This window comes from Euprymna scolopes, chromosome 3 (genome assembly GCF_053919585.1).
Source record: "Euprymna scolopes isolate OS-2025 chromosome 3, ASM5391958v1, whole genome shotgun sequence".
Classification (NCBI taxonomy): domain Eukaryota; kingdom Metazoa; phylum Mollusca; class Cephalopoda; order Sepiida; family Sepiolidae; genus Euprymna; species Euprymna scolopes.
This window is the reverse complement of record NC_136484.1, coordinates 63,481,029-63,497,377: the sequence shown is the minus strand read 5'-3', so window position 1 is coordinate 63,497,377 and position 16,349 is coordinate 63,481,029. Positions and strand designations below refer to the sequence as shown.

The following is a 16,349-nucleotide window of genomic DNA, read 5'->3' as shown; positions in this document are numbered from 1 at the left end:
TGTATTCTGCTAGCATACATTTGCATGTATCTCATTCAATCCTGGGTTACTCCGGGTATTCTGCTAATATACATGTGTGTCTATCTCGCTGAATCATTTATTTAAAATGGAAGTCAGACAGTTATATTGAATTTTAAGGATTATCTCCCTTTAAAATGCGGTAAAAACTATTTTTTTGAATTTGTCTATAAAAGAAAATGATTTTTTTTAATTTAATGAAGATGAATTTCATTACATTTTTTTTTGTAAATTAAGCATACAGCATATTATTGATCATTAAGATTTGTCACATAAGCATTTTTTTTTAAATTTATTTAGATTTTTAAAGTTTTAACTTGACTTTTGAATTTAGTGATAAAATTTGTTTCAATTTATTTTAACAGCTTTTCAAAAAGTTAAAGTATATTTTGCTTTCAAACTTTCTTTATTATTAAAACTTTCATCTTTGCTGGTTTTATTTTTAAAAAATAAAGGTTCAAAATGCATTTTTCCAGCTAGTAATAAGCTTTAAAAAGACTGGTAAAAAATATTAAGTTATCTTTCGGTCTGACCTGGTCGTATTCAACTTTTGTGGCCCGCATGACAATACGAACTGACTCCTATGGCCCTAAGGAAACTTCGAGTTGTACATGCCTGATCTAAATGGTTTTGTAATCCTGGAAATAAGTGATAATCTGAGGGAGCTAGACCAGGATACTATGCAGGATGGCAAGATTTTCCCCAAAAATATTACCCAGATTTTTGGTCAGCAATGCTCTGTGAGAACGGGCGTTATCATGAAGAAAGATGACCCCCTTTCTGTTGATTAAAAATCGTTATAAATTCATCATGGTGATATGATTAAGTAATAACTATAGGCATAAAATAAATTATAATGGTTTTAAATATCACTTCTAAAATCCAGCAAAAACTTTTGCAATGATTTTATTTCGATCAATAATCAATTACTAGTAAAAAAAAATAATAATTCAACGTTTAATTAGGAAAGTCACATTAATGCAAGAAATGCACACACACACACACACACACACATACAGTCGTCGTCATCATAATATTTGACTTAACATCCGTTTTAAATATGTAAAACAGCTTTAAGAAATTGATTTCGAAACCAACCTACCTCTGACCAGGTCTTTATTTATCCCTATTTCTCTCAAATCCACCCTTATCTATTCATCCCATGTTTGCATTCCCTTGCCAACTGACACTGTTGCCTCCACTGTTCTATATCTATTAACCTGCCTGTGGAACTCGGTTCCACTAGAATACTTTCCAGCTGACTACAACATGGTCATCTTCTAGTCGAATGTCAACAAGTTTTGGCTGTTGTCTCAGTGTCAACCTTACAGTCATTAATCCTTACTCTCGAGTAGTCTTCGGACCTTGATAAGCGGTGATTCCTTTTTTAAAAATAACAACAAATAAAATAAAATAAAAATGCAAATGCTTTCGTCCATCCTTTCAGTATAACTAACCAGCAAAGTTTCCTATTTTGCACGCATTCCATTACATTGGTATTATTTGGATTCTTCAAACTACTATTCTCATCTTTAATGTCATCTTCAGAACGTTTCGGTTACCTCAAACCTTCTTCAGGTGTATCTTGCGGAAATCAGGAATGTTCTTGTCGAACTCGATAAATTAGACAGAATTACGATTGGAACCCTTTATGTACTTCACAAGGATAGCATGCACTGGTTCCATCTGCCATGACTGGATAGAGGTCGTAAGTAATTCGCACTTTTATTTTTTTGTCACACACACTGAGAATTCAAATAATACGAATAAACCCAACTTATTTAAAATATTCAGAAACATAATCCCATTATATTATCACATAATTTTATTAATGCATAGATTAATGTGTGTGTGTGCAGTCAGCACCAACCCTATTCAGGATTTAACCGGAAGTTTCATGGGAGTATTAAATTCACAAGCAGTCCCCAGTCGCATGTATATCCCCGTTAGGGGAGATGACGACATTAGGTTTTTGCAACTTTTTGCAGGGAGGTGTCAACGTCCTCCTACATATAGCACCTGGACTTCCCAAATTGGTTACCCATTTTAGTAATCAGGCTCAACGTTGCTTAACTTCGGTGATCTGATGGGAACCTGTGTGTCAACGTGATTATGCCGTATATATATAGATTAATCATTAATGATTAATTAATATTATTAATTAGTCATTAATAATAAGTATTGTAGTTCTATATGTTACTAGCCTGGGTGCTTGGCGTTGCTTGTGTGTTTGGAGATGTGTGTTGAGCCAAAACAAAAAAGTGGTAATGGGTAGGCGTGAATATGGAGAGAGGAGTTGAAAAAAAAATAGGAGTAGTGTGGGGAGGGAATCAAAACAATAGTAGGCAGCCAGGGTGAAGAGAGGTGTTAAAAAAAGTGGTGGCAGGCAGACAGGCAGGCTCGAACCCCGTGATGCGAAGGTGGGAAAGAAAGTGAAAAAAAATCTGACGTCTTAGCCGATGTCTCTAGGACGTGACCGGAAGTCAAAAGCGTTGAAATTAACTGAAGTCTATCCAACGGTGACTTACTTAAATGTCGGCAAAAAAAAAAAAAAAAAATCAAAAAAAAAATCGACCCCTCCTTGTTCAAAACGGCCGAGTTTAAGGTGAAGGAATTAATGATTTTGGCCAATTTTTCAATATTTATTGTCCGAGATGCAGTGCTTCAAAATGATACCAATGTTGTTATTATCCGTCGCCTTTGTCAAAAGTTTTTGCGATACATACATACATACATACATACATACATACATACATACATTTAAATAGACAGGTGAGATTTATATTATACATGTTATAACCCAAAAAGATGTGATATGCCGTAAAAATAGATAAAGGAAACTCATATTTCATGTAAGCATTTTCTTCCACATTTCTCGTTTTTTGTTTATATATCTATTTCATGAGAGAATGAAATATTAACAATCAGTCTTATCTGTATTGGCTATCAATATCTGTACAAACACTTATCAGTGCCAGAATGAAAAAAAAAGTGCTTGTTTCTTATTGTAACCGGTCAGTATAAGGTATCCAAGTTCGTTCTATAGTATTTGTTTTTCTATTTTCTGCAAAGTCTCTCCCCCTCCCCCGCTTAATCCATCACATGCATTGGTTAAGGTTTCGTTTTGAGCAGCAGATGCTGTGAGTTATTCCAACAATTCTTCGGGATTATAGTTGATAAGAGGACATAAAGCAAACAAATTTGACATCTGAAAAATCAAGAGATTAGATTGGAACAGAGTTTCGGGGCGAACAAAATTGCTATCAGAGTCAAAATATTAATCTATGGCAGTGGGACTGAAACGGAGAGAAAGGAGAAATTGAACACAACCGAGAAGCCATTTTGTTTTTGCATTTTAGTTTTATATCTTGGTCTTCTTAATTGAAAAAAAAATATATATATATTAAGAAAAGACAAGAAATAAGAACGATGTTTTATTGGCATAAAAGTTCAAAAATAAGAAATTATTTATGTTTCTGAATTTTAGAGATGAAGATTGATAATTTGAATTATTCCGACTACTGCTCTCATCTTGAGTGTTATTCTCACAACGTTTCGGCCGATGTAACCTCTAATCTCTTCAAGTGTATCTTGTCGAATTCATTATAAACTCGTTTCTGCCGAAATCAGAAATCTGTATAAAATTTCGATCACACCCCATTATTTAACCCACAGGAACAGCATGCTTTCGTTTTGTCAACCATGACCGGGTAGAAACCTTAAGTAATTCGCAACTGTATTCTTATTATCGCCTGCACTGAGGATTGAGCCTTCAACTTCAAGAAGAATGTCATTTAGAACTAAATTTTACATTATCTTCAGGTCCTTGTAGTTCTGTTTAAAATTATGTAAAGGTTTCCGAGTTCAACAAAAAATGTTTGAAGAAGGTCGGAGGTTACATCGACCGGAACGTTGTGAAAATAACACTGAAGATGAGAACAATAGTTTGAATGATCTAAATAATACAAGAAATTATTTCGTGTTTTGGACTTTGTGAAAACAGAATTTTTTTTAATGCTTATACGTTTTAAAATTCATTAACAAATTTTAGTGAAGTAGAATTTTGAAACTATGATTTATAAAAATAGGACATTTAAAAAGTGAATATTAAGAGCTTGCTGAAATGCTTGTTGCTTACGTGGGAAATGACGACTAATCATAAACTATGTGCCAGACGGCTTAGTGTGGAAACGACCGGTAATAAATGCCTTTTCTTTTCACTGAAAAAAAAAAAAAAAAAACTCGTGTCGAATTTTTTTCCTTTGTTTCTTTGCCAAACTTTCATGCACAACGTCAGATTCGTGTTAGAATGTAACGACCACGTTACATTAGTTCATACGCTGGGATGGAATAAAGAAAATAACAAAGTCAAAAATTAGACTTGCGCAGGATTTAAAGCTGTCTCCTCACGTGAAACCACTTATGCGTTTATCACCTTTGATCGCTTAACAAACAGGCCAAACGGATAGAGAAAGCTGAATTTGTACAAATAATTCGAACCTCAAAGATTTGCTATAATTTTTTATTTACGTTTTTATTAGCGATTTTACGATAATCGCCTTAGAATTGCACCAAGCAAATATTAGGAACTTTTTACATATTCAACATTAGAATTTATAAGTACATTATGCATCAGAATGCGTTTTAGCTGTTGTTGATTCAGGTATTTGCACTGGTAATATCATTACATAACCGGTTGACTTAATCCATGTGGCTGGGAATAAACATAAAAAACCACAGAATGAAAAATGAGACGAGAACAGGATTCTTAGTTTTCACTTCATGGTTTATTTGTTTATTCTCAGCCCCATGTACTTAATCGACCGTTTATTTAATGGTTTAACAGTTAAAGTTTAACTCATGCAAACGTTAATGCTAACCAAACAAAAGCAGCATGATAGTAATATGTTGTCTGCAGTAAATTCCAACAATATTATATATACATAGCCATAAGTATGGCAAGCAAACTATACAGAGGCCTTCATGTTTAATTTTCACAGGAAATCATCAGGCTTATTGAACTTTTGTGAGTAATTGTTTTTTTATATCTAAGTAGTATTCACTCTAGTTACCAAATCAAGCAGTTCGTTATTATTACCCCCTTCACGATGTCATATTTGCATTAATCAATGGCCGAATTTCTCTCCAACAAACTCCTGCCCGAGCTTTATTTGACACTAATTTTTTATTTTAGTGTTAATTTCGGCGTACCTCGATGGTAAGTGTCAAATCAATAGATAAACTTATTTTAGCACGTGTAGGATTGAAACAATTTACTCAGTTTATTATTCATTATTTTAAGTATTATATATATATATATATATATATATATATATATATATATATATATATATATCTTTGTAAAAACAAATTGAGCTTAGGTATTTGGACAATGTCAAAACATTGTTAATTCACTGCCCGCATAGCAGCAGCAAAATAGCTCAATAATTAGAAGCTCCGATTGTCGTTTGGGCGGTTGGATCTCGATCCTGGCTTGAGGTAGTTGCTTGTCTAGCTGCACTGATGAGCTGTGAATCAGCGAAACAGTACTGCATGTGGATTACTATATATATATATATATATATATATATATATATATATATATATATATATATATATATATATATATATATATATGACAAAAGGTATTCCAAGATGTTGCCCATCTTTCCTTAAGCAATTCTGAAAAGCACCTGTTTCGTAGTACAGAAACATTCATGTAATTATTATGCCAATTTTAAAAATTTATTCCGCCCTTAACTCATTAGAAGAAAAAGAACTCATCAAGTTTAAAAGAATATAAAGTAATATGGGCATGATTAAAAATCCGTTGCCATTATGTTTTCTTTTAGTTACGTCATTATTTAATTTTTTTGTATGTGTCCTGTAGTTACATCGAGCTTCATGAATTAAAGGATGGGTATAAATAAAAGGTGATATACAAACATTGATGGCTACATATGTGCATACATTTTCTGTAATCACCCGTTATTGGGGAGACTACATCTGCAGGCCAAGAATTTCCCTCGAAAACACAACTCAAGATACAAAATCATTCCCTTATATCACCTACAAAAATGGAATCTTTTCTTACATTAGGGAGGGTGACACAGAAAAGTATTTCATTTGGAATAGGGGTTGAGGGTTGGTCTAGAGGAGAATAATTTAGTATACCTGCTCTATTAACTTATTGAGCACTTTTTGGTAGACACATGTTGTTTCAGTGGATGTGCTTCTAGGAAACTAAGCTATACTGCCATAATATATATATATATATATATATATATATATATATATATATATATATATATATATAGATAGCTATCTCTTTACAACCCTTCATATATATATAAATATATATATATATATATTTATATATATACTAGCAGAGAGACCCAACGTTTCCTGAAATTAAATCATGATCAACGAGTGTTCCACACTCCCATAATTTTATTGATATCAAAATCGGTGAAATCGCTCATTTTTCAATCAAATCGATTGATTGCCTCCTCTAGTTGGGGACCCATCGCGGTGCACCAGGAGGAATCTTCACGTGCCTCCCTGCAGTGACTTATTCCACAATACATTGTAGTCTACATTGCACTGTAGGGAACCTACTGTTGATTTCATAAAAATATTTTTATATATAATGGTTTGAAGTAAAGTATAAAATGTAAAAGTCAAGTATTACAGTTCAATGGTGCTCTAAACAGAAACATTCATTTCAAACGCACCCCTGTCATATCAAAGAATCTACAGTTGATTTTATATGACTGGCTTTTTGTTTGTGCTGTGATAATTGCTTGAATTTAATGTATTTATTTGCTTCCCCACCAAAGCAAATTAGGCACAAGGCCGTTTTTAATGTGGGGTAAAAACCAGCTCCCCTAAAAGTAGGCAAAAAGGAGGCACTCTGGTTACCAAAAATAATAATTGTCCCAGTATAGAGGGTTTCCCCTCCATTGACTGGTACAAATTATCTTAAGTGCAGCATCTGCAGAACAGATACTACACTTTGATCCGGCCCGAAGTCAAAATGAAAAAGTCAAGTACCATGGTGCAATTGTGCTTTAAATATAAACTTTTATTTTGAATACATCTCTGTCATAGCAAAGAACTTACTGTTGATTTTTTCTGCCAGGCCTTTCTGCTTGTGTAGTAATAAAATTTCTCAAATACACGTACCTGTTCTTTCTTTCATCAGATTTTTTTCAATAACCAATTATTGATACTTATCAAAGACATTCCAATACAAAATATTTCTAAGAACACTGCCAGATATATAAAGTACATTTGTGTGAAATTTCATAAAAATCGGCCTTGCCGTTTCGGAGTCCATAGGGAACGAATTCGCACACAGAGACAAAGTTTCATTGTATATCATTGACGATATATATATATATATATATATATATATATATATATATATATATATATATATATATATATATTGTCAAAATCGCCTGTTCTTTCTTTCATCAGATATTTTTAGATAATCAATTATTGATACTAAACGAAGATATTCTAATACAAAACCTAACAAAACTGCCACATTTGTGTGAAATTTCATAAAAATCGACCCGGAAATTTCGGAGTTCGTAGGGAACGAACACACACACAGTCTCTTTTTATATAATCGTATATGAATAATGGTTGTACAGGTTTTGTTTCCCAGATGTAAACCAACTGAAATTTCTGTATTTATTAAAAGAGCGCTTGATGAATGAACAGAGAGTGTTTATAATATGTTTGATTATACAAACATTATTGGCTACATCTGTGCATACATGACTCCTCCATTCTTTCCCTCCCAACATATTTCTACCTGTTCCTTTCTCGCCCACTTCTCTCCCTTTAGATGTTCCCCTTCTTTGTTTTTGCCTCACTGAAAAAATCTAAAACAAAAAACAAAAAAAAAACCGCTTTTTCTCATACACTTTTTTTTTTTTTTTTTTTTTATAAAATACTGTGTTTTGGGGCCGTAAGCAGTTTTGCATCTGCTGGTGGGATGACACAGAATCTCCAACTAGAGATCGCTGAAGAAACATGTATGCACATATGTAGCCAATAATGTTTGTATAATTAAACATGTATAATGAAGCAAACTTATTAACATAGTAGAAGCTCTACCCAGTTAAGAGGAGCATTTAAAATTTAATTAAAAAGATGGAGTATAAAAGTTATATTGAGCTTTATTGTATCATTTTCGTTCTTATTGACCTGATGATACAATAAAGTTCTATGTAACTGTTATACCCCGTCTTTTTAATTTAATTTATATATATATATATATATATATATATATATATATATATATATATATATATACTAGCAAAAGTACCGTCGTTGACTGGGTTCAAAAACAGTCTACAGAAAATGGACTCTGATTTATGAAAGTATGATAGGTTATGAAAAGGAAGGGTTGTAAAGAGATAGCTTCGAATTTGGGGGTATCAAAACCAAAGCAAAATATGATGAAAGTAAAAATAAAATAGATAAACCCCATAATTTATTATACCATACCTGTTCACACTGAAACACTTATCACATTACTCTGTGGATCTATATTAAAAAACCTTGTTAAACTTCGTGACATATTTCCATTCTATGCAGGTCAGGTTCGAACGAACATCACATAATTTCATTATATCATATTTCTTCAAACTGAAACATAATTATCAAAGTATAGATATGAAAAGTCTGTATTAGATAGATATGAAAAGTCTGTATTAAATTTTGTCCCTATTTCCATTCCATGGAGGCCAGGCGCGAACGGAGACCCCACAATTTTATTATACCATCCCTATTTAAGTTAAAATATACTTATCAAATGATTCTTATGTACATCTATATAAAAAACACTTGTAAACGTTTGTTTTTAATTTTTTTTATTTTTTATTTCCATACTTTGTGGATCAGGCGCGAACGCAGACCCCACAATTTTAATGAACCACCGTTCTGCCAGATCAAACATACCCACTCCTCTGTTTCGATACATCTTCTATCATTATATGTAATCAGTTGTTTAAAATAGTCAACCATGTAGGAGTCTATTCATGACCACACACACACACACACACACACACACACACACACACACACACACACACATACAGACATTCAGCTTTATATTATATATATATATATATATATATATATATTAGTGTCAGGATGATTAATCGAAATCAGGAATCGGAAAAATCGGTACTTTTCGGGTATTGGAAAAATTGTGTCTATTCTCCAAAGCCAAAAAGGTTTCCTTTAATTATCTTATTTTTATTTGATTTTGTATAAAACAAAATTTTTTACTGCGGGTAGTAATAATAAAGTATTAGATATTTATTGATTTTAAAATACCAGTATGACTATAATCTACAGATCATCCTCCCCCAAAAGTGTTTTATTTTGGAGAACATATATGCCCATTTAACATGTTTTTACAGTAATCGGGGGGGGGGGGGGAGGAAATAACCACTCCACACCTAAATATTTTAAGATTTATAAAGGAACTGGCAGTTCTGCCTGGCTTTGCTCGGGTCTATGTACTATTCATAAACTTTACATACATATGTATATATTAAAAAGTGTGTATATGTACGATAATGCCTTTCTATATAATAGTTTTCCTTAACTACCATAGAGAAAAGTTGGTAGAAACCGCAGACGTCACCTTTTTTTTTTTTTATCTTTGACCCCTATTTTGACCCCTTAGCATTTATTGTTTTGGGCTCAAATAGAATTATAAAGTTAGATTCCTGGCCAAGTAATCTATATTTAAATTTTCAAGTGCTTAAACCCAAAATTGGTGGAGGAGTTTGGTAGAGTTCTCAAAGGTCAAATCGTTGAAAATCGGTCAAAACCCCTTAACAGCAAAATTTCTGGCTGAAAACTGATTAAAAAGATTTTCCCAAATCTCAATGCCCCTTATGCCAAATTTCGAGTCTGTAGACTGAAAATTGACAGAGTTATTTGGTAGGAAAATGTACACAGACAGACACTTTCACTTATATAGATATATAGATTGGCATCGGAAGTTTAGTACAGAATCGGGTAAAATATTGGAATCGTCCCATCATTATATTAATTCTAGAGTGAAATTCATACTATGTCCAATATTCTGAAATTTAGTAAGTTTTTTTGGGTTTTGCTTATTTAAACATATCTTGCACAGGCCTAAATAATTGCACGCACTGGTCCACTGTAATATTTTCCACTCTATTATTGGCGAGTGTCTGCTTTTTTTTTTCAGCTCTCACTAATTGTTTCTCTCTTATATATATATATATATATATATACTAGCAGGCCACCTGGTATTACCCGGTTGTAAAATACATATGAATATTATATTTTAATTCATGCAGAAACTGAGACATGTGCATGCGAATATTATGTTTTTTCTTGACTGTTCACTTCTTGTAAGTAAAAAAAAAATATATACTCGAACTTACATCGAAACTAAACCTAAAAACAGTGAATCAAGTACGATAACCATTGGGCCAGTTTACCACCTCTTTGTGTGTTTTCAAACCTACTTATTTTTAACATGAGTAATCTGTCATGTGAACAATTCAGGCATACGCATTCAGGAAACAGTTGACAAAAAGATAAAATTCCGATGACCACCCCCCGCACATATCATTTTTTTTCAATTTTGATCTCCTTAGCAGCCCTTTTCTCAGAATGATAAAAAAAATTAAAACGTTTTCCACATGTCAGAATAACCTACATACTAACTTTCAAGTCTGTAGATCAAACATTCATAGATTATATGGGTTGAAAAGTGTCCTCACACACGTATTATCACTTTTATTTATATAGCAGCAGGCTGCCAGGCGTTACCCGGTCATAAAATACGCATAAATATTATATTTTAGTCCATACTTTTGCTGAGCTATGTCCATGCGAGTATTATGTTATTTTTAAACAGTTCACTTCTTGTAAGTAAAAGAAAATACTCGAGCTGAGATCGAAACCAAAACCTAAAGAAAGTGAGTCAAGTACGATAACCATTAGGCTAGTGTTAAAAAATGTTTTCAAACCTACTTATTCTCAGCGTAAGGAATCTATCATGAGAACGATTGGCGCATGCACAATCGTGAAACAGTTGACAAAGATAAAAATCTGATTACCCTACGTAGCAATTTTCCAATTTTGATTCCCTTAGCAGCCATTTTTTCCGGATGAAAACCGATTAAAATTTTTCTGCATGTCTGAATATCTTAGATATCAACATTTAAGTCTGTAGATAAAAAAAATTCGTTGAGTATATGGATTGAGAATTGTCCTCACACACACATTCTCACTTTTATAGATATATAGATAAAAAAATACAATTTTTTAAAAGTACACAGTAGGGTTTTTTTTTCTAGTTATCTTTTTTTCTTTTGATAGCGGAGAAGACTCCCAAAAGACACTTAAAGTAGTGAACGATTTCTAAAGAAAAAACTGTATTCTGTGAAATAAGAATCACATCTTTGCCTTAAAAGGTAGAAAATATTGGGACAAGGCACTAAATGTGAAAATAAGTTAATATTGAAAATTAAATTTTAAAAAATGTATTTTTATTTAATAAACCGAGTGAACTCTTTTGGTTTCCCTAATACATCTCAAATACTGATGCCAAAGAAATGAATAAATTGGTAAAGAAGAAAAGAAATCAGATGGAAAATTCTTGAAGAAATATTGAAACAAAATCATTTCTAAAGTTTGCATTGAATGCATAAGAACAGGATGAGAAATAATATTCATTTAATTTGTGGTTTATTTAAAATAAAATAACATTTTTTAATTAAATTTGACAGTTTCTTTGCTTTGCACGTTTTTTTTTTTGTTTTTTTTCAAAAAAAAAATATCTTTTTAATTCTTCTTTAATAGCTATTTGTGATTTTCCTAATTTTTAATTCCTTTACTTTTTTTTATCCATACCTTGGAAAAATTCTTTATAATCTCAAGAATTTGCACTGACCATTCTTGAATGATTCTTTTTGTAAAATTATTACTGTCGAAATTTATTTTTTAAAGAATTTAGTCCATTTCTCTTGGAAATTTGCGTTTCTGTTAAAACACTTTCTGTTTACACAATGTTTAGTTATTGAGCAATTCTGACCATTCTTGTCTTCATTTTTTTTTTCTCATTTTTAGTCTTATGTTCTTTCTCTTTCGTTGTTCTTTTGTTTTTCCTTCACTCCTTCTCTTTCTTTTTTGTTTTTCATTCTTTCTCCATTCTCTTGCTGGTCTTTTATTTTTTCTCACCCTCTCTCTGCAAATCTTTTGCTTTTTTTTCATCTTTTAATCGCCTATCAGTTCTTGCTTAGCTCTTGATATTTAGTCCAAGTTTAAAGTTAATCTTCTGTCGCACAAGAATTCTTCAATTATGCCATTCTCATTGATTCCTTGTTCTGTTTAGTTTGTCTTTGCACTTCTAATGATTAATTCCCAACACTCAACAATTTCAAACATTTTTTACAATATCTCCACAATATCATCTTCATATTTGATAGAATTACAATTTTTCAGTTGCAATTTTTCTTAGAATATTAAGTTTAGTATCCATAAACTGAAGTAGCGATGGCGCCGTGCTTAATAGAACAGATTGAGGCATCAGTAATGAGTGTTTGAATTCTGTTGAAAGCTATTATATTGTTCCCAGTCATAATATTAGTTAAGATATGAATCAATATGTACTCCTGTAGACATGGGATGAATAGGAGATAAGACTTTAGAAAGACAACTAATCTATGAGAAGGAAAATTTTTACACTTTTCAGTCTCTTCCTTTTTAAACTTTTTAGTTCTTTCTTTATTTTTACACTTTTCATACCCTTCTTTATTTTTACACTTGCTGTTCTTTCTTTTTGCACGTTTCACTCCTTTCTTTTTACACTTTCCACCTTCTTCTTTCTTATACATTTCTCAGCCCTTTTCTTCCTTTTTACACTTTTCGCTCTCTTCTTTTTACACTTTTTACTCCTGTCTTTTTACACTTTTTACTCCTTTCTTTTTACACTTTTCACCCCCCCTTCTTTCTTTTACATTTTCAGTCCTTTTCTTTCTTTTTGCACTTTTCACCCCCTTCTTTCTTTTACAATTTTCAGTCCTATCCTTTCTTTTTGCACTTTTCATCCCCTTCTTTCTTTTACATTTTCAGTCCTTTCCTTTCTTTTTACACTTTTCACCCGCTTCTTTCTTTTACATTTTCAGTGCTTTTCTTTCTTTTTGCACTTTTCACCCCCTTCTTTCTTTTACATTTTCAGTCCTTTCCTTTCTTTTTGCACTTTTCATCCCCTTTCTTTTACATTTTCAGTGCTTTTCTTTCTTTTTACACTTTTCACTTTCTTCTTTCTTTTACATTTTCAGTGCTTTCCTTTCTTTTTACACTTTTCATCCCCTTCTTTCTTTTACATTTTCAGTCCTTTTCTTTCTTTTTGCACTTTTCACCCCCTTCTTTCTTTTACAATTTTCAGTCCTATCCTTTCTTTTTGCACTTTTCACCCCCTTCTTTCTTTTACATTTTCAGTCCTTTCCTTTCTTTTTGCACTTTTCACCCCCTTCTTTCTTTTACATTTTCAGTGCTTTTCTTTCTTTTTACACTTTTCACCTCCTTCTTTCTTTTACATTTTCAGTCCTTTTCTTTCTTTTTACACTTTTAACCCCCTTCTTTCTTTTACAATTTTCAGTCCTATCCTTTCTTTTTGCACTTTTCATCCTCTTCTTTCTTTTACATTTTCAGTCCTATCCTTTCTTTTTGCACTTTTCACCCCCTTCTTTCTTTTACATTTTTAGTCCTTTTCTTTCTTTTTACACTTTTCACCTCCTTCTTTCTTTTACATTTTCAGTGCTTTCCTTTCTTTTTACACTTTTCACCTCCTTCTTTCTTTTACATTTTCAGTGCTTTCCTTTCTTTTTACACTTTTCACCTCCTTCTTTCTTTTACAATTTTCAGTCCTATCCTTTCTTGTTGCACTTTTCACCCCCTTCTTTCTTTTACAATTTTCAGTCCTATCCTTTCTTGTTGCACTTTTCACCCCCTTCTTTCTTTTACATTTTCAGTCCTTTCCTTTCTTTTTGCACTTTTCACCCCCTTCTTTCTTTTACATTTTTCAGTCCTTTCCTTTCTTTTAACACTTTTCACCCCCTTCTTTCTTTTACATTTTCAGTCCTTTCCTTTCTTTTTGCACTTTTCACCGCCTTCTTTCTTTTACATTTTCAGTCCTATCCTTTCTTTTTGCACTTTTCACCCCCTTCTTTCTTTTACATTTTCAGTCCTTTCCTTTCTTTTTACACTTTTCACCCCCTTCTTTCTTTTAGATTTTCAGTGCTTTCCTTTCTTTTTACACTTTTCACCTCCTTCTTTCTTTTACAATTTTCAGTCCTATCCTTTCTTTTTGCACTTTTCACCCCCTTCTTTCTTTTACATTTTTAGTCCTTTTCTTTCTTTTTACACTTTTCACCTCCTTCTTTCTTTTACATTTTCAGTGCTTTCCTTTCTTTTTACACTTTTCACCTCCTTCTTTCTTTTACAATTTTCAGTCCTATCCTTTCTTTTTGCACTTTTCACCCCCTTCTTTCTTTTACATTTTCAGTCCTATCCTTTCTTTTTGCACTTTTCACCCCCTTCTTTCTTTTACATTTTCAGTCCTATCCTTTCTTTTTGCACTTTTCACCCCCTTCTTTCTTTTACATTTTCAGTGCTTTCCTTTCTTTTTGCACTTTTCACCCCCTTCTTTCTTTTACAATTTTCAGTCCTATCCTTTCTTTTTGCACTTTTCACCCCCTTCTTTCTTTTACATTTTTAGTCCTTTTCTTTCTTTTTACACTTTTCACCTCCTTCTTTCTTTTACATTTTCAGTGCTTTCCTTTCTTTTTACACTTTTCACCTCCTTCTTTCTTTTACAATTTTCAGTCCTATCCTTTCTTTTTGCACTTTTCACCCCCTTCTTTCTTTTACATTTTCAGTCCTTTTCTTTCTTTTTACACTTTTCACCCCCTTCTTTCTTTTACAATTTTCAGTCCTATCCTTTCTTTTTGCACTTTTCACCCCCTTCTTTCTTTTACATTTTCAGTGCTTTTCTTTCTTTTTACACTTTTCACCTCCTTCTTTCTTTTACATTTTCAGTGCTTTCCTTTCTTTTTACACTTTTAACCCCCTTCTTTCTTTTACAATTTTCAATCCTATCCTTTCTTTTTGCACTTTTCACCCCCTTCTTTCTTTTACATTTTCAGTTCTTTCCTTTCTTTTTGCACTTTTCATCCCCTTCTTTCTTTTACATTTTCAGTGCTTTTCTTTCTTTTTGCACTTTTCACCCCCTTCTTTCTTTTATATTTTTCAGTCCTTTCCTTTCTTTTAACACTTTTCACCCCCTTCTTTCTTTTACATTTTCAGTCCTTTCCTTTCTTTTTACACTTTTTACACTTTTTACTCATTTTTCTTTTCATACTTTTCTCTCCTTTCTTTTTACACATTTTACACTCTTCAGTCCTTTTATTTTTTTTATGTACCTTTCAGTTGTGTTAGAGTTAGGGTATCTAAAGGTCTACTACTCCTTGAAAAACCATGCATCATTAATAGCAAGAAAATTCACTCATTACATCTTTTTTTTCATACTTCGCTTCGTATCCTCCTTTCTAGTTATTCTACTCATCTCATTGTTATTCTCCTTTCATATGAACCTTGTAGTTTATTCTGTCATTTTTTTTAATTCTTTTTGTCACTCGATTGATTTTTCTCTTTTTCTGATTGAAATTTACTCTTTCTTTTGTTTTTGTTTTTTATTCATTTTTTAATTGCTTCTTTTATTGTCTTCATTTATAAATAATTCACTTTATCTAATTACTAGCAGTTCAGCTCGGCTTTGCTCAGGCCCTATGTACTGTTCATAACTTTATGCGCATATATATATATATATATATATATATATATATATATGTATTAAAAAGTTTGACTCATGTCCAGGTAACCTACATCTAAAATTTCAAGTGTTTAGACCCAAAATAGGCGGAGGAGTTTGGTAGAGACTGCAAAGGTAAACTCTTTCAACTTTGTCTTAGCAGCCAAACTTTCGTCCCAAAACCGATCAAAAGGCTTGCCCTATGTCTGAATACACTTCATGTAAAATTTGAAATGTTTAGACCAAAAATTGACTGAATAGTTGTTTTTTTTTAACTTTGATTCCAATTTTGACCCCTTAACATTTATTGTTTTGGGCTCAAATCAAATTAAAAAGTTTGATCCATGTCCAAGTAAACTATATCTAAAATTTTAAGTGTTTAAACCCAAAATTGGCAGAAGAGTTTGGTAGAGTTTTCAAAGGTCAAATTGTTGAACTTTGACCA

General features: G+C 32.1%; 1 pseudogene; it reads right to left on the bottom strand.

Annotated features, from left to right (window-relative positions):
- Positions 1-2,025: 2,025 nt before the first annotated feature.
- LOC145263694 (5S ribosomal RNA) lies at positions 2,026-2,141 on the bottom strand (annotated as a pseudogene).
- Between the last annotated feature and the right edge of the window lie 14,208 nt (positions 2,142-16,349).